We start from the raw sequence: 20243 nt of genomic DNA on the forward strand, positions 1-20243 counted from the left end.
ATTCAGTTACCAAAACAGAAATCAAAGGATTACCTGGGAGACTCACATTAATCTCATAAACACAGTAATGGCCTTAAAGTAAGTGGAACTTTTCTAAAGTGTTTAAAATGTGATTTTAATTTCTGCAGAAATAACTATCATTGCTACATTACAACCCAGTTTTGACAACAATAAGTTGAAGAGAAAAGCATTTTACAAATAGATAGAAGATTTTAACTGGAGTGTGCAATAGCATATTATATGTTTGTACTTTCAGTAAAGAAATATCCAGTCATCATTCTGGCAGCTATCTACTGCCATTGAAGATCTGTTGTTGAGACTGGAAAAAGTCAACAAAACTTTGAATGATGGAAGGTAATGTTAACATGCCTGCAGAGAAAGAAGACAAAAAGTATGTCATTCTGGGCTACAGAAGGAGAGGCAACAGGTACTCCTGAGGTGAGAAAATAAGAGGAGATGTAAATAGAAAGAGTACACTAGTTGAAAGTCTGTATAAGAAGCACTTTAACCCCAGATTTTTAACTTCACACCACCTAACCTTTTTAATAAATATCAAAACAAAAACAAAAAACCTTACTCTCATATGCTTCCTTTTATCAGAAGCTATTGGTTAACACACTCTCACAAAACTTGGGAACAAAACATGAAAAGAAAACATGAATTCTAGCAAAGCAAAGAAGGAAATGGAATTCTCAGGACAACACAGAGCTATTCTAGGACAACAGTTTTGCCAAAGGTCCAGAGAGGCTCTTGTCTACACTGGAGCAATAGGTTAGAAGCTCCAGGAAATGTCTACAGAGAAAGAAAAATAGAACTGATCAATATCCTGATGTGTCTAAATGTAATGAGAGGAAATTTACACTCCTTTTTTTTTTTTTTAAAGAAAACTCAAAGGCAATTATAGCTAGTGAGCAAAAATATTCAGGGAGAAAAAAAAATTCCAGAAGTTCCAAAAAGCAAAACTTGAATTTGCTGCGTGCCACAAATATTTACGTGGTATTTATATTGTATTAGGTATTGTAAGTAATCTAGAGATGACTGAAAGTAATACGGGAGGATATGCATAAGTTATATAGGTTATATGCAAATACTACAGGATTTTATATTAAGGACTTGAGCATTTGTGGATTCTGAAAGCTGCAAATACCAAGGGACAAGTGAATTAACTCCTGGGAAAACAAAGTTATACAAATAAGACAATCAAAATAATTGAAATAACTGAGTTGTGAGTAATATGTACAAAATCACTGATATAAACATTAAAAATTAAATTCATTTTGCCAAAATGAAGTTTTAACTCTATTGAGAGAAAGGGAAAGGAGCATGTTAGATAGTATGAACTCAAGACATAGTGTGACAACACTATGAAGTGAAAGGATGGTACATAAAACTAAAAAACCAAAAAACAAAACAACAAGAAAAACTCAAGAAGTAGCAAGGTAATCATGGTGTTGAAAGAAACTGAGGAATGGCTAAAAGTTCAAAGTGGTCTTGAGACAGGAAAGAAGGGAGCAGGGCACCACCTTTAAAAGGATGACACAGCCATTAGGAAGAACAGGATAGGACAAAAACTGGTTAGAACCCATTAGGCCCAAGATGGCAGAAGACTGGACTTCCAGTAGACCTTGAGCCTCATTATACACTCACTGTAATACTTAGCATATGCTAAATGACACACCCACAGGTGCCGTAACCATAAAAGACCAAAAAATGGGCGGTGGCACAATTCCTGGAAATCTCCGCCCCCTCCCCAAAATAGTTAGAATAATCCTCCCCCTCCTTAGCCTATGAAATTACCCAGCCCATAAAAACTAGCCACCCCGTATTTCGGGGCTGCTCTGCTTTCTTAGACAGACCACATTCTGCCTATGGAATGTCTATCTCTCTAAATAAACTTGCTTTCACTTTACTATGGCTCACTCTTGAATGCTTTCCTGCGCAAAGCCAAGGACCCTCACTTGGCGGTGCGTCCCAGGGACTCGCCCAAGACCTGGGACATGACCACCCTCTGATACCCCATTCTCCTGTAACAGTCTTTCTGAGGAATTAAGTGGCAGGGACTGGTAGAAAAGGAGATTGCTAGTTTTTGTAAAACCTAAAAAATAATCTATAACTTTTTAAACAAATAATGAAAAACACTTTATTTTCCTATTAGCCTACACCCTAGGAGGGCACAGACCACATATTATTAATTTTCTCAAAGGGTAAATAAATATCTAGCACAGAGAAGCCTGTCAGCAGGTATTTTTTGAAATAAATGAGATTATAACTTGATTTTAGACTGACATGGGTATACTAGAACCTTCCAGTTGATCAACCCAGAAAATGTTCACTGGCCTACGTAGCAGCACCCTAGTGGTCCCAGGGAGTATTTTACGATGATGACTTCAGAAATCCAAAGATTTCCCCAAGGTAACTGCTACTCCAAAATTGTGGTGTTGCCTTAAATCAGATTTTGGTTACAAGGAAGGAAACTCAAAGTTCTCATTTTGCTGCTGTACCTCTTTGTCCAAAACTTAAGGGCCATTTTCTGCTTTACTTGAATGGTTTTCTGGTCTGTTTCCCTTATAAATACTATTTATAGACTCAGTATGACAATAGTAGATTATAATGAGGAAGTCTGGGGAGAAATTTTAACATTTGCAAAAGCAACTGCTTGTCTGGTTCCTCACAACGAAAACGACTCTCCTTCCAGCAGTTTTCTGGGTCTGCCCCAATTTGACAGTAACTTTTGTTCCCTCTTTTTCTTTGGTTCATTTTTCAGGGAAATGACTTTAAAAAAACTAAGACTGTTCTCTCTAAATATTATAGTCCTAGTTCTATAAAAGCATACTATGTTTCTTGGTCCAAATGAAGCTTTCAGATTCATCATTTGTTCTATAAGAAACAGTCAGGAACACTAAATAATTTATTTCATGAATTAGGGACAGTGGCCTACTAACTTTTTAAACCCAGATCTAATGTTTTTCCCTAAATATTTTTCTTTATAACGATGTCAAAGTATCACATTAATAGTTTACTGAGCACAACATAACAAGGAAAGAAAACAGAAATTAACAATCCTATAACGCAAGTATAAAATAATTCAAGGTATTATCACATAAATTGGGTTTTAAGAGAAAGGGCAGATGGATAGCCAGTCACTTCCCTGCCTGCCCCACCCTCAAAGTCTAACAGGTACCTCCGACACAAATCAGGCAGATCCAAGCTGCCTAGTTAGTGTTCCTCAGCAGTACTCTAGAGATTAGAAGCCAGTATTAGAATCTCTGGTGCATGAGACCCACAAATGCCTTAAGAGGCCATGAAAACTAGAGGGAGTCTATTCTCCACCAGACCTTGGGCACAAAACATATAAAATGACTCTCTCGGAACTCATCACAAGGCCTTATACAAAATGGCTATGGATTTTATGACTGCTTGAGCCACTTTTATAAGACTTTGCTTAAGCAAAATCTGAAAACATTTTTTATTACATGCAAATCTCTGATACCCGAATATTTTCTCTTATAATCAATTATTTGTGATGCTCCATATTTTATTTATAAATATTCACATAAATAAAAACCACTGCAGTATCTGATTTGGGGGGTCCAGACTAACACTGAATATAACAGCTGGTCCTGCAATGATAGATCTTGACGATACCTAGGTGGTATGAAAGGAGTTTGATTTAGTGAGAGTAATATTCCAAAAACAATACTTAATACACAGTGGGCTTTCAGTAGATGAATTTAACAATACATTCCCACCATCTATTTGCTCTATAAGGAGAAACATACCAACTCTTATTCTAGACTTCATAAAATATTATGAAAAGGATAGGCCAGATACTTTGGAAAATTATGTTAGCTATCCACATTCTTGCCACCTGCATGAAACTTTCCTGGCTGTATTTGCCAGTAATAATCTTTCCCCTTCCTGACCATCTGGACCATGAGATTACTGGAGAGCAATCAAAATGTAGCTTTACATATAAATTTTAACTTTCCAAAAAAATTATTGAGGTCAAGAACACTGCTATAGGTTTCCTTTTTACCTCCACAATGTGATATTGGAAAAATACTTTTGGAACAAAAGAAATCTATTATTCAGATGCATTTATGACGGGTCCCAAGAGCATAAACATTCACAAAGACAACAGTTGAATTATACCTAGATGGTGAAGAAGTACGATAATGGCTTCTGTATTTACCAATATTGTAAATTCTGAAACATTCCTGAACTGTATAAAATATCTATTTCCTAACAAATTTTTTCAGCAGGCTTAAATTCATCCTACTATTTCTAACTGTGGAAAATCTGTTTAGTGTCTGGAAGTAAGAATGAGCGAGAACAGAGAAAATTATTCCCTGTTCATTGTTGATATAATTCCACAACCTTAAGTACTAAGCATTACATACTATTAAATGTTTCAGCAATTGAACAGTTTGGGTTTACAGATTTCACAACTATAAGAACTGAAAAAGCATGTCTCTCTCGCATCTAACCAACATTTATATCATAGTCAGACAATGATGTGCTACATATTTCTCCTAGGAGTCTTTCCTCAAACCTAAACAGCATAAACACATACTCAAAAAAAACAAAAAAGTACAGATCACAAATCAGTGACATATACAATTATGTCCACAACACATTTTTTTCACTTTATTAGAGTGAGCAAATCACTTACGAAGTTCAGATAATGCTGATGAATAGAGGGGAACTGGGTTAGCAGTAGGATTTAGACTTGATTAAATCTCAAGGAAAACATGAAAACCTGTAAAAGTCTATAAAAGCCAGATTGCACCAATGCAATCATATTTTATAAGTCCAGATGATGCCCCAACAGTCGCTTGACTTTTCTATTTGGGTGTGAGTAGGCTCTGTCAAGCTTTTTCTCTGGCACTGACTTTTCATGAAGAATAGGAGCAAGGCTATAAAACATCAGTACTGAACTGAGGATCTGAGCCAGAGCAGGTGAATCCATCATATCCTTCTAGGCCACATGGAGAATTATTAGAATAGAATCAACCTACATAGCCAAGGGACACCCAGCATTACACTACAAAAGCATGCAGTGACCTAACAGGACATCACATCAGCAGTTCAGGCCTGGAACTTCCACTGAGGGAGTTTTAATTCTCTGAACACTAAAAAGATCAAAGGTAGCATACTGGCTGAAGTATCCAGTGGAAAGTTTGGGTTCAGGAACAATTTAACCCATAAACAGAGCAGGCAGCAAGGTCAGCTTGTGGCATGCCTGAATAATAAATACTATGTCTACAAAACAGAGTGATATAAAAATTGACACCAACTCTCCCACCAGATATTGCAAGTCTTTGGTAACAATTAATATCCCTGCTGATGGGCTGTCCACTCTGTCTGCAATATTGGCATTATTTGCAACCACAAACTCTAGTTATTAGTTTCCAAAAGCCACAACATCAGATAAGATTTTTCCACTCTATTTGTGGCTTCAAGCTCCATGGATGCCTAGTTGCAAAGCCAATAAATTGCTTCCTAAACCAACAGAAAAAAAAAAAAAAAGTCACAGGCCCACTGTGGAATGCCGACAGATCACTGCAATACACCCTGGTACTCAGAGGAACTGATCTTTCTTCTAGAGCTTCACAGCCCAGCCTGGTGGAATCCAAGGTCTCACGAAAACACAGGCAAATTTAGTTCTCTTTGAGGTAGCTAAACTGGGTTCTCCACAATGTCCTCCAGGTGGTCAGTCTTTTTTTTTTTTCATTGCCAAACAAATCAAAAAGCAAGATTAATCTTGAAAACAAGCCCCTGAAAACTGGCATTTAAATTTTTTTATATCCTACCAATGCATCATTGTGTAGCATTGTATTCAGGTGAATTGGGTTTCAGTAAATATGAAATGTATCAAGTTGGAAGAGCATATTAGATATTATTTTGGTAATAAAAGGTTAATATTATAGCATAGTTTTCTAATTAAGCATTAAAGAACAATAAGAAATGCACAACCTGCAAATGAAAACAGTCGTAAAATTAAACTTTTATCCAGTTGACCAGGTACTCTGCAGACTTAGGAACTACCTTGTTTCTGCTTCATCACTTGTTCCATACTGCCATCAGCTATGCTATAATCTGTCTGTCCAGTACTTGGATGCCAGTGTAGACTCTGAACAGGACACAGGAAGAGAATCCTCACTTTGGAATCCACTGGCTTAATATCAAGTGATCTCTTTCTGCTTTCTCTTGTTCCTGTTCATCCTCTAACCATATTAGCCAGATTCTTTGCAGGGGTTCTAACCAGTAATATGTCTCCTTACTACTGTTACAGATTGATAACTACTAAAAGTGAGGAGAATTATGATTCCAAGACAAAAGTCACAGTGGATGCACAGAAATAATTGTAGACTATATGTCTAATGATTTTCCTTCATATACTCTTTCTGAACAGGGATAGGACCTTTCAGTAATATCTGCTTTGAAACTGCCAAACTACCAGGTAGTTTGAGAATTCTAGTATTATCTCTATATATAGACAGATAGGTAGATATAGATATAGATGTATAGACTGGGCTTGTTATTTTATATAGATATAGATATAAAGTATATAACAATTCACATAAGGCCAAGTTTTGACAAATGAATACATGCAAATACAGAAAGGTGGCTTTTCAATTTTACACAATTCCAAAATTTGATTCCAGCTGGTTTCTCCCAAGACTTCATCCCACTACTCATTACTTCAAATGAATTTCATCTGAATTCTAGTTAAATTTTTTTTGTTTTTTACTATGAAATTTTATGTTGATGCAATAAGTACTGTTGTGCATAACATCGCCTACAAGCCACATATATTTATTTTTTTTCCAAGCACACATATTAATTAGAAAATGAAGAACTGTGCTTTTCTGATGTTGCCTGTTTTTAGTTTTTGTTTTGTTTTGTGGTGTTTGACCTGTTTCCCAAAGCCAAAACAACTCCCAATTCAGAAAACATTTTCCCAAGATGTAAACCACTCCCACTTCAGAGCACCTCTGCCAAGAGGTAGAGATGTTACATAAACTGTTTCATTTAATGCCCACCCAATGATATGAGGTACTGAAGTAAGTGTTACCTTCATTCTGCAGATGAGAAAAAGGTCAATCAGCTGGGGTAGCTTGCCCCATGATCTCACAGCTAGTAAGTGGAGAAGCAGGTATTCAGTTTTGAATGTTTGATTCCAAAGTCTATTCTCTCCCAGCAAACCATTATTGCGAAAGGAGTGGGGTGGATAAAAGGTAGTGCCAGCCTACTACCCAGCTCCATTACAGAAAAGAAGAGGCTTATCATCTTTAAAGGCAAACAGAGCCAGAACTATCTGTGCTCAGAGGATAATCAGGCGCCAAGTATCCTGCTTTAAAGGGAACAATCAGTAATTTGCTGCTAACAAACAAGCATTTACACCAAGTACACCCCCACCCCCATCCTTACTGCCATTAGGAACTGACCTCCCAACACTTCTTCACATTCCACAAAGGCTGAAGCACCCCATTCATACTCCTCCTCTGTACCCAAAGCTCCTGCCACCACCCTGCTGAAGCTTCAACATCCGCTTCCTTGTCCAATATGCAGCCTCTCTCTTCCACAACCTCTTAACCTCTAATGACCTTCCCTCTTCTGTAATTCACACACCCACAAGGACACGAAGAGTTCAAGCGATCTAACCCCTCTGCTTCTGCTTCTTGGCAATGCTTTTATTCAACTCTAGTTTACTCCTAATCTTATTTCCCACAGTGGCCATCTAAAAAGAATTTTCTCCTTTCTCAAGAACCCAGCCCCAAACTTCCCTCACTCACACCAGATGGCCTGGCCTTCTGCTTTTCTGATCAACATGGTCTCCATTCTTTTCAACTTGCCTGTCTCAGAGGAGGGGCCCTCTTCCTCTCAAAAGCTAACAACTCCCCAAGAAGCTTCTAATCTCACCCTTTTCCATATCCATCTCCATTTTTTTCTCTCCCGCTCTTATTGCCACCAGCACTCTTCTCTCCTCACAAGCCATTTCTCCTCCTTGTCTACAAACTTACTCCAGTGGACTCCCATCCTCATGAAGGAGGAAGACAGGAAGACCTGGGAGTGGGGAAGAAGGAGCTTTGGTACCCGCACCAGCATGGTGCACAGCTCTTTAATCCTCACAACACCCTACGAGGCACTCACAAGTAAAACACTCAAATCTTCTATCACCATTCTCCTACTTTTCAAATAATGAAACTGATATGTAGAGGTTAAATAATATGCAAGGCCATAGAGCTAATGACTGGCAGAGCTAACCTCTGAACTCAAATTAGCTCATCTGAAATTTATATACACTTTCCCTCTATTCTAGGCACAGTCCCACAACCCCACCTCACTAGTCTAAATTTAACAAATCTGATTATATATCCTGGGAATTTCTACTAGGAATTTTGTCTGAATCTCAAAACTTAACATGTACCAAAACTTAACTCATAATTCTGCTCCACCCCCAGGTACCCTGGCCACATATAAACATATAAATGGGCCCCTAACACCATTCTCCTAGTAACTCGAGTGATGGATTATCCTCAGTCCTTCTTTCCACAGATTCAATTGCCAAATGCTGTTGATCTCTCTCCTCTACCCTTCTTCCATACCCATGTAAGGGTATCACTTCATCTTTGCTGTACTATTACAACAGCCTAGTTATTGGTTTCCCAGTTCCTATGACTCCAGCTCACCCTATGTAGTAATGGTCAGAATAAAATTCCTAAAGGGCACCTTTGATTGTGTCATTATCCAACTCGAAAACTGAATGAGTAAATAAAGTCAGAAGTCCATATTGCAAATGATTTGGGGCCTCCATGATGTGGCTCCAAAGTACCTTTCCAACTGTGTTAGCTTGAGATGCTACTACTTCTGATCTCTTAGTACTCTGAAACTACTAACATTCCTATAGTATCCCATTTCCATGTCTTTCCTTTAACTACTGGGTTGGCCAAAAGATTCTTTCATTTGGTTTTCCGTAAGATGGCTCTAGTAGCACTTAGTTGTCTTTAACTTCATTTGAAACAATTTTGTTAGATTGTATGTGACAGCCGTCATATCAGAGTGCATTCTAAAAAAGACTTATCAAAACTGGCGAATTTTTGTGTAGCCATTTTAATACTGAAGATGGAAGAAAAAAAGCAACATTTTCGGCATACTATGCTTTATTATTTCAAGAAAGGTGAAAACACAACTGAAATGCAAAAAAGATTTGTGCAGCATATGGAGAAGGTGCTGTGACTGATCGAACGTATCAAAAGTGGTTTGCGAAGTTTCATGCTGGAGATTTCTCACTGGATGATGCTCCATGGTCAGGCAGACCAGTTGAAGTTGATAGCAATCAAATCAAGACATTAATTGAGAACAATCAACGTTATACCATGCAGGAGATAGCCAACATATTCAAAATACCCAAATCAAGCACTGAAAATCATTTGCACCAGCCTGGTTATGTTCATCGCTTTGATGTTTGGGTTCCACGTAAATTAAGCGAGAAAAACCTTCTTAACTGTATTTACGCATGTGATTCTCTACTGAAACATAATGAAAACGTTCCTTTTTTAAAACAAATTGTGATGGGCGATGAAAAGTGGATACTGTACAATAATGTGGAACAGAAGAGATTGTGGGGCAAGCAAAATGAACCACCACAAACCACACCAAAGGCCAGTATTCATCCAAAGAAGGTGATGTTGTGTATATGGTGGGGTTGGAAGGGAGTCCTCTATTATGAGCTTCTTCCGGAAAACCAAACGATTAATTCCAACAATTACTGCTCCCAATTAGAACAACTGAAAGCAGCACTCGACGATAAGCAGCCAGAATTAGTCAACAGAAAACGCATAATCTTCCATCAGGATAACGCAAGACTGTATGTTTCTTTGCTGACCAGGCAAAAACTGTTACAGCTTGGCTGGGAAGTTCTGATTCATCCACTGTATTCACCAGACATTGAGCCTTTGGATTTCCATTTATTTAGGTCTTTACAAAATTCTCTTAGTGGAAAAAATTTCAATCCCCTGGAAAACTGTAAAAGGCACCTGGAACAGTTCTTTGCTCAAAAAGGTAAAAAGTTTTGGGAAGATGGAATTATGAAGTTGCCTGAAAAATGGCAGAAGGTAGTGGAACAAAAGTGTGAATACATTGTTCAATAAAGTTCTTGGTGAAAATGAAAAATGTGTCTTTTATTTTTACTTAAAAACCAAAGGCACTTTTTGGCCAACCCAATACATTTCTTAAGCTGTATCTTACCTAGACATTGGGACTCAGCTCAAATAACATCCTCTTTTTAAACATCTTCTGATGTCCCTTCTCCAGCTTTGGTTCTCTCACCACATTTCTGTTCTTACTACTCTACCTAAAGCACTCAGCACATTCTCCTGAGTAATATAGTGATGATATCATAAAGCTATTTTTGGACCCCCTTCTATTAATAAGGGTACAAGAAGATCTTATTCATGTTGCATGTACCAAATTACCCATAAGGTTCTTTGCACTCAGAAGATATTATTAGTAGAGAATTCCAGAGAATCCAAAGTCAACATGAACTAAATGACATCTTATATGGGATTTTAATTTGAAAAGTTGATTTTTTCCTTCATCCCTGAGTAATCCGCACAGCATCTACACTGGCCCATAAACACTATCTCTCATTCTAAGATAGACAGATAGACAGATAGATAGATAGATAGACAGACCAATTTGTTCTGCATAAACCAAAGCCTTTTTTCAGGCTGTCAAGGAAAAATGGTGCAACAAATGACCAGGTTTCCCCACAAACACATGGCTTCTATAGCCTCAGTGGCTCCACTGGCAAAATGCTAGGCATCAGGGATCTGGTGACCCACAAAGCACTCCTCTGGAACAGACCTTTTCCCAGTTTTAGTACCTTCCCCAGTTGTGCCTCCCTCCCTCGGTATAAAGCACAAGTATATTGTTTAGAGTAACAGTTTTTCCCAGGCTGCATCAGACAACACGAATCTCCATAAAATGAAAAGCTCCTAATGTCTCAACGCAGGGGATTCTACCTTAGTTCAGGTCTGGGGGTGAAGCCCAAGAATCAAAATTTTAAGGTTCCCCATACTTGATTCTGATGCCAGGCAGCTTGGCAACTGCTGACTTTGTGGCGGGGGTGGGGGGGAGGAATGCATGCTCTTTGTGTGAGGAGTTAAGAGTTAAAAATATATTTAAATAGAAAACAGTAGATACGCGTGACTGTGTGTGTGTGTGTGTGTGTGTGTAATTGTTTAAGATAAGATTTGTAAGAATGCTCCTTGCCTGAAGCACATCTGTACTTTCAATGGCAGAAGTGGTTACTCGTGGCCCTCTTGGTAATGGAAGAAACAGAACACTATGTCTGAGTCCTAAGAATCAAGCAGGACCTGAAAGCTCTTCTCCCTACAGCCCTCCGAATCATGACTCAGCAACTATCCTGAATTCTCTCAATGACCAAGAAATTACTCTGAATTAAGCTGTTTTTTCCCAGCCACATATTCCTTGATAACTATCCAAGGCAAGCTTTTCTTTCTTTTGTAGGCCTGTTATTCAACTATTTTCTTGCTTTCCTCCTCCCCCACCCCAAGGCTGTCTCCATTGCTCATATGCTGTCCTTGCCTTTTGCCAGTGAGTTTTCATTAGTCTCTGGGTGCCCACGTCCTGCCTCCTAACTCACTTATTTCAGATACAGTCTCCAGGACTATTGCCTTTATGGTCCAAACCTTTTAATGTCAAAATTGAAACTGTACTTTTATTATTTCATTCATATTTAGAAATGTTCTCTCTAGGTCCATTAAAAAAATGCTGATGGACCTAGAGTCTGTCATACCGAGTGAAGTAAGTCAGAAAGAGAAAGACAAATACGTATGCTAACACATATATATGGAACCTAAGAAAAAAAAAATGTCATGAAGAACCTAGGGGTAAGACAGGAATAAAGACACAGACCTACTAGAGAATGGACTTGAGGATATAGGGAGGGGGAAGGGTAAGCTGTGACAAAGTGAGGGAGTGGCATGGGCGTATATACACTACCAAACGTCAGGTAGATAGCTAGTGGGAAGCAGCCGCATAGCACAGGGAGATCAGCTGGGTGCTTTGTGACCGCCTAGAAGGGTGGGATAGGGAGGATGGGAGGGAGGGAGACGCAAGAGGGAAGAGATATGGGAACATATGTATATGTATAACTGATTCACTTTGTTATAAAGCAGAAACTAACACACCATTGTAAAGCAATTATACTCCAATAAAGATGTAAAAAAAAAAAAATGCTGATGAAGGCAATCCTTGACTCAACTCTGAACTGGCAAAGACTTCCATGCTATAATTCATCACATATATTGAATCCAGAATAAACCTCCTAAAGGGCAACTTCAATCACAAGCCTCAAGTGTCTCCTGAGGACATGTAAATTAAACTTGAGACTATGTGGCAAGCCCTCTGCGATATTCTGTGACTCCCAATCCTTGTACTACAGCTAAGAATATACCTTTATGGGTTTCCCTGGTGGCGCAGTGGTTGAGAGTCCGCCTGCCGATGCAGGGGACGTGGGTTCATGCCCCGGTCTGGGAAGATCCCACATGCCGCGGAGCGGCTGGGCCCGTGAGCCATGGACACTGAGCCTGCCCGTCCGGAGCCTGTGCTCCGCAACAGGAGAGGCCACAACAGTGAGAGGCCCGTGTACCACCAAAAAAAAAAAATAATAAGATACCTTTACACCTTTTGCACCAAATGGTTTCAAATCCAGAAATAGGTCAATGTTTACATAGTCATATAAATTTGATTGATCACATAGGGAATGGAGGGTAAAATGAGGTTCATTTTATAAGTAGTTTACAGTAATACCACTATCTTGAAATTAGATATCTGTATATTAAAAATACTAAAGAAAAATTTTAACTAATCTCCCTTCTTTTTGTATCTCTATAGCACTTATGATCTAATAATATATAATGAAGTTATGTATTTTATCGTCTAACTCCTCTGACTAATGGCAAACCCATTAGGGTGGGGATTTTTTTTTTCTGTTTTGCACATGATGTGTCTTCAGCACCCAAACGGTGTCTAACAAATCTCAAGTGCTTTATTGAATGAATGAACAAGCAAACTCAAAGTTATGACCCAGGAGCCAGGTGATCAAGGTTCTAATACTTGTGTGACTTTAGAAAATAATTTCACCTGCATCTAAATCAAAATGACACATTTAGCTCCCATGTTCTCCAAGGTCTCTTTCTACTCTACGATACTAAACTTGCGATTCTAAGAAACCAGGCCAACATTTCTGTCAGAAGTAGCTCTTTCTGATAATTCAAAAAAAAAAAAAAAACAGACAAAAAGAACAACAGCTTGTGCAACTTCCCATCTTCCCACCCCCATATGTACATAAAGAAGGTACACGAATTATCCTAGAACTAAAGAAATGCAGCTCCCCAATAGAAAGATAGAAACTACTCCACACCAAGAAGACAACTGTGACACGATACTATCTTCAAAAGCTGTTTTCAAAGTGGATGCAGAATTTACATGATATTCAACATGGGTGGATCAACTCTATTAAGCAAAGCAGGAAATTAACCAACAAAGGTAGAATCTATGCACCTACCACACACATGGGCCATGGCTTACCTTTCTGATACCTAATATTTACCAATATGCAATAAAACATGTTTCTGTTCCTGAAGTCATCCCTTCACCCCCACTTGCAGCTCGAGGCAGCCTGGGCTCTGACCAACATTACCTCGGGGACTTCAGAGGTGACTCGCGCCATTGTGGATGGAGGGGCCATCCAGCCCTTGGCTGAGCTTCTGTCTTCCACTCATATGACTGTGCGTGAACAGGCAGTGTGGGTCCTTGGTAATATAGCAGATGATGGACCAGAATTCAGAGACAACGTTATCTCGAGTGATGCCATTCCACATCTGCTGACCCTGGTTTCATCAAGTATACCAGTCACATTCCTGTGCAACACTGCGTGGACCTTGTCCAACCTGTGCCGGAACAAGAACCCGTACCCTTCTGATCACACGGTGAAGCAGATGTTGCCCGCCCTCTTCCACCCGCTATGGCACCCAGAGGTTCTCTCGGACAGCTGCTGGGCCCTGTCCTACCTCACCGATGGCTGCGATGCACACATCAGCCAAGTGGTGGACACAGGGGTCCTGCCCAGGCTGGTCGACTCATGAGCAGCTCAGAACTCAATGTCTTGACCCCCTCTCTGCGCACTGTGGGGAACATTGTGTCACGGGGACGGACCACCAGACCCAGCTGGCCCTGGACACGGCCATCCTGGCTGTGTGGCTCCAGCTCCTCACACACCCCCACTCCTCCATCCAGAAGGAGACAGCCTGGGCCCTAAGTGATGTGGCCGCGGGGCCCCGCCAGCACATCCAGCAGCTGGTCGCTTGCAGTGCGTTCCCTCCCTTGGTGGCTGTTCCAGAAAACGGAGAATTTAAAGCCCAGTGAGAGGCTGTCTGGACAGTGGCTAACTTCACAACTGGGGGCACCGTGGACCAGTTGATCCAGCTTGTCCAGGCTGGAGTCTTGGAGCCTCTAATAAATCTTCTCACCATCCCAGACACCAAAATTGTTATCATCATCCTCGACGTCCTCTTTTTATCCTCCAGGAAGAAGAAACTGGCACAACCTTACCAGACCGGGACCAAGATGGTGAATTCTTAAAGCACTTAACAAACACATACCAAAGCTCCACAACTCCTAAACCAGGGACCAGACCCAAAGAGTCACTTCTTTAAGAACCCCTTCCCCTTGGTGTACCACAGGTATAAAGCTTTTAAAACTGAATGATAATAAAATTTTCCACACTTTCACCTCCATCTAACAACAACAACAAAAAATGCCATGTGTAAAGGTTATGGGCAGGTAGACAAGACCAAATAGGCCATGTTAGGGATGTGGAATTTCAACCTGAAGACAATGAGAAGCCATTTCAGGGCATTAATCAGAGAAATGACATCATCTTTGCATTTTAAAAAGATTACTCTGACTGCCTTTGGAAGAAGGCTGCCCCAGATGAGATTTTCTTACAAGATGGAACTTGGCCATTTCTCTGGGTTTGTGCCCAGGAGAAAATGGGGCATGGGTAGCTTGACTTTATAATGTAACCTATGGATACCTGGTTTGTTTATTTGTTTGTTTTAATGCACTTGCATTGACCCACAGAACCACAGTTGGAGTACATCTCTTTTATTTTAGATATGAATAGAATGGTGTTGGTAAAATTGGAATCATATGGTTAGTTTATAATTTTAAGCCTGAAGCATGGCATATGCTTGATGACATTTTTGTCATAATTTTTTGCATAATAACAAAAAGCCCCAACTGAATTTTCTTCTTTAATACACTTTAGCTTATTGCTCTTATAGAAGAGCAAAAATCTATCTTATTCGTCTTCAATGAGTCAAGGCTGCCTCATGCACCTATGAAATGCACCATATTTTATACAGTAGATTCTCCATGAGTCAGGCGGCTCAACTTTTTCACCTCTCTACAGATGACCACGAATGACCACAAAAGTGCTAGGAGTATTGATTTGGGGGATACCAATAAATTGTAGAGGAAGCAAATTTGCAAATACAGAATTTGTGGATAATGAGAATCAACTGTATATTCCTGCATCCCAAGTTATATTGGGCCAGAGCATTTATTTCATTGTCTAATCATTTTGTTGAATTTTTTTGAGCTCTTATAAGTCACTAACCATAGATAAAAGTTCTCTTTTCACTCTCTATCCACTCACCCTGAAATAAGCCTTTTTTAAGGCATGTTATCTCTAAAGGAAGGATATTGCTACCATCTTATTTTTTAGTCTGTACACTCCATGAGGGCAAAAGCTTTGACTACTCTTTTCACCACCAGGTCCCTGGGGACTGGCACAGAGCTTGTCACCTAACAGTAGTCAATAAACATTGAATAATAAACTAAAGAATATTACAATATTTAGCTCTGGTTTGAAACATTTACAAATATTAAGATATTTGTTCTAAATCATTCTCAATTATATGCAAAAGTTACATATATGTGTGTGTCTGTGTTTGTGTATTTATATGTAAATACAGTTGGCTCTCTGTATCCAGTTCTGCATCCTCAGATTCAACCAACTGTGAATTAAAAATACTTGGGGAAAAAAATTCCAGAAAGTTTCAAAAAGCAAAACTTGAATTTTCCACATGCTGGCAACTATTTACATAGCACTTATATTGTATTAGGTATTATAAGTAAGCTAGAGATGATTTAAAGTATATACAAGAGGATTGTGTAGGCTTTATGCAAATACCACACCACTTTACATAAGGGACTTGAGCATCTAAGGATTTCGGTATCCGTGAAAGCTCCTGAAACCAACCTGCTGTGGATATCGAGGGATGGCTATATACGAACTATTTTCCCTCTCAAAATTTAGTTTATTACCATACTGAAAAGAATCATTCTAGATATACCCAAATATGTACATTTTATTTTTTAATATATGACTCTAAAATTTTATTTATGCACCTTAAAGTGATTTGTTTCTAGAAACTAAAAGTTTACTGGGTTTTCCAGGGGGACTATTTATGCAACAAATATTTACTAAGCTTCTGCTACAAATAAGGTGCTAAAGAATTTTGCAGGAATAGAAATGTGAGAAAACTTTCTGACCTCAGACAGCATATAATTTACTGGAGGAGATAAGAGACTGATTTCTCTGTGAAAAAGACAGCCACTTTTTGTTCAACAAAACAAGTCACAGGGCTTCCCTGGTGGTGCAGTGGTTGACAGTCCGCCTGCCGATGCAGGGGACGCGGGTCCGTGCCCCGGTCCGGGAAGATCCCACATGCCGCGGAGCGGCTGGGCCCGTAAGCCATGGCCGCTGAGCCTGCGCGTCAGGAGCCTGTGCTCCGCAACGGGAGAGGCCACAACAGTGAGAGGCCCGCATACCGCAAAAAACAAAACAAAACAAACAAAAAAAAACAAATCACAAAAGACAGAAAGGGGGTTCTGGGGATTAACGTATATCGATAAATTAAAAGGCAATTTTTTTTCTGTGAGATGTGACTTTTAACATGATAAGTTTCTGAATTTTTTTTTTAAACTTCAGATTCTGGAAAAACAATCTAAGCCTTTGAACTTCAAATTAAATCAAATAAAGTTCTTTAAAATACAGAGATAATATGATGAAAACATCTCTCTCAAGTCGTGTGTTTTTTTAAAGAGAGGAACTCCACCTGAAATGTGCAACTTTCCCAGCTGTTTCAATCCTTAATTGTGGGTGGTTTCTGTGTGGGTGCAAAAATAAGGGTGGTAAAAGAAAATGGAAAACAATAATTCAATTGTCCAACTGAGAGCCATAAAAAAGTCAAATATGCTTCCTCTACACAGTTCAAAAGAAAATGTTATTTATATAAACAATTTAGGCATTTGGAAATGTTCCTTTAATAGAGGACTTCCTGATTTATATAACCACATTAAGTGGGTTGTAATGAGGGTTCGTAATAACTGATGGATTTTCTTTTGATTCAGCAAATGAGAAGGTAATTTGTTTCCTAGAATTTAATAAAATCACAGGTCTTTTTTTTGAAGAGTTCAGTTGTGGTTGGTAATGGCATTGTGTCTGGTTTGCTAACTTTTTCCTAAGAGATGCCCAAGAAGAGTCTCATGGCCACACTCTACCTTATGCATCCCAATATCACCAGACAAATGGTAGTAGTGATCTGTATGGATGAGTATCTGTAGCTCATAACTGAATTCTGAAGAAAATCTTTACAGAAGCATTTTCAATTTGGTAGCTTAATAGCTGAATTTTATTAGTTTAACTTGAAGAAAATAGGTGTGGTTTTTTCTTAGCTAAAATCATTTATGATCATTTAAGTGCATTTCCTGGGGTGTATAAATATACTAGTTCTTTTTAACCTGAAATACTACCTTTCCATTAGACCTAACAAGATGCATCCTTGAAGTGAATGAATTTATTTGGTAAAAGATTTATGCATTTTCCTCCAGTAATTCCTCTAACAAAGAAAATGAAAAAAATTTTTCAACCACTCCCTTGAAAAATGTCTTCTACTTCACACCCTCTGAGCAAGCATCAGTGATCACTCTCAGGCTTCTGTCTAGGCGATTTCACTTAACCACTGTATTACACTGATGCACACCCACCTTCAGAGAGGTAATCTAACAACAAATATTTGCACCTGGGCAAAGCACTGCCTGCTCAGGAAGATTCAATAAAGTCCCTGTGAGTTAAAATGTCACTATTTTAAATTAATTTCCTACAGTCTCACCTTTCAACGTATTTTCCAAAAGAATAGAAAAGAATTCAAAACACATTCCAGCCAGTGCAGTATACAAAACTTGGTTCGGTTTGAGTTACCATCTGTCAATCTGTACACATAAGATTTGTAAGGGTTTAAAAAAAAACATATAACATGCTCTTCATTCTAAGAACTATTAAGCACTAACCATTATTGCTATGTGTGCATATCTGTATTCAAAGCAGAGTTAAATACCTGAACACAAATACATGAGTTAAGTCAGAACTATCTGTACAATTATCAATATTATGAAATATATTTTGATCTGAATTACCTACTTCATGGACTCATTTCTCCACTCAGAGTTGGGAGCCATAACCTTAGTTGACAAGTGCTTGTATGCAGCCTGTCTCTACCACAGGAATTTTCTGTTTAGGTATGTCTAAAGGAATAAGTCCCCACCTAGAATATTTACTAGCAAACTGACTCTCCTTCTTGGTAAATGTTTAATCTCTTGAGTGCAAAGTTCACATTGTCCAAGACTTTCCTGAGCACTACAATAGGCCATCACACAACATCGTTAGCCAAGCTATTTATGGAAAACCACAACTGGACTTTCCAATGGTTTCCAAGATTACATAGAATGAATGAGCTTTGCCTCATATTAATGACTAATATTTTTATTGGCACAGGTTCAGCATGACTAACAATATCTGATTTTGTTTTTAATGCAGACTTTTTTTAAGACTTGGTTAAAAGTGATTTCAAATTATAGGCACTAAATATGCATATCAAAAACCACAGCCTCAGACAGATTCACAGTAATATCTTTGAGCTTCTACTTGTTCAAATGAACCACTGTAAAGAGTTTTCAAAAGAATAGTGTTTTATTTTCTGTAGAGATAGTTTTTTTATTTCCTACTAGTAAGGTTTTAGGGCTGGTCACATGACATTAGCAATTCCCACACACATACCAGGATTAATGCAGTAGGTATTGTCTTTTGTATAATTATGGTTAAACAACGGTACATTTTGTTTCCAGTCTACCCATATAAATTTATTATTTGAGGAGGCCTGAATCTTATACCAGTTTGTAATCATTCTTTTCCCCTCCATCACCAATTTCTAACCCCCAAGCGTCCAGCCACTCAATTCCTAACTTACTCCTAACTCAATGTCTTTACTCAGTCCAGAAAAATGAAGTAGCATAAAAAGTGGGCAGTTAGAACAGCTGTGGGAAGTTAAGTTGGATGGTCTCCCACTGGGCCAGCGCTGTGGCAGGCAGATAAAAGGAAGCAATCAAAAGTTCACAGGCAGCTCAATCATCCTTAGAGGAGGGAGGAGCAACGGCCTCTTGCTGCTGTAAGATGGAAACGAGGTGCTCAAAGGAGAGTACAGGAAGCTGCCCTGCTTGGGCAACTGACCTGCTCCCTGAGCCACAGGCATTCCCCACTGGGTCCCAGACAACTAATCCCACTTTGCTTCCTTCCAAGCCAGCACTGTCTCACTGGCACCAAAAAACAAACAAACCGGCAAGCACAAGGCCAGAGGGTGGGAGCAGATGGGGACAGCTGAAGAGTGGGGCCGATTTACAGGACAGACACAGGCCTACGTGCCTAACAAACTCCCGGAACAGCTTCCACAAGTTGACTCATCATACTGATATAGTAACAGAACCCTCTTTTCCTTACCTTGCTCAAAATCTGTTTTTTGCCCTATTCCACCGTAAGCACACTGAAAACAGACATCTTACTCATCTTCCACCCCCTCCCACCACCATAACTTATATGCAGAAAGTTTGCAAATGCCTTGACTTTACAAGTTATTTTGCACTGACACTGCTCCCTTATAAAAGATGAGCTGCTTTCGTAAGTCATCATCTTCAGTGGTTACATCAATGGTAAGTCTCAAGGCTACTCTGGCTAAGAGTATTATGGCTATTATTCAGTGCTAAGAGTCACAGCTGTCCCTACTTCATTCCTCTTTTATTAAATCAGA

General features: G+C 39.1%; 1 protein-coding gene and 1 pseudogene across 2 annotated transcripts in view; one reads left to right on the forward strand and one right to left on the reverse strand.

Annotated features, from left to right (window-relative positions):
- Positions 1 to 20243, reverse strand: part of ARHGAP42 (Rho GTPase activating protein 42) — a gene marked incomplete at its 5' end in the record, with an annotated part of 286720 nt that overhangs the window by 193183 nt on the left and 73294 nt on the right. The window lies entirely within an intron of this gene.
- LOC309825612 (importin subunit alpha-8-like) lies at positions 13662 to 14750 on the forward strand (annotated as a pseudogene). Its single transcript has one exon. The product of its transcript is annotated as an importin subunit alpha-8-like (transcript).

This window comes from Grampus griseus (assembly GCF_964374135.1).
Source record: "Grampus griseus genome assembly, chromosome: 8".
In the NCBI taxonomy this organism is placed as follows: domain Eukaryota; kingdom Metazoa; phylum Chordata; class Mammalia; order Artiodactyla; family Delphinidae; genus Grampus; species Grampus griseus.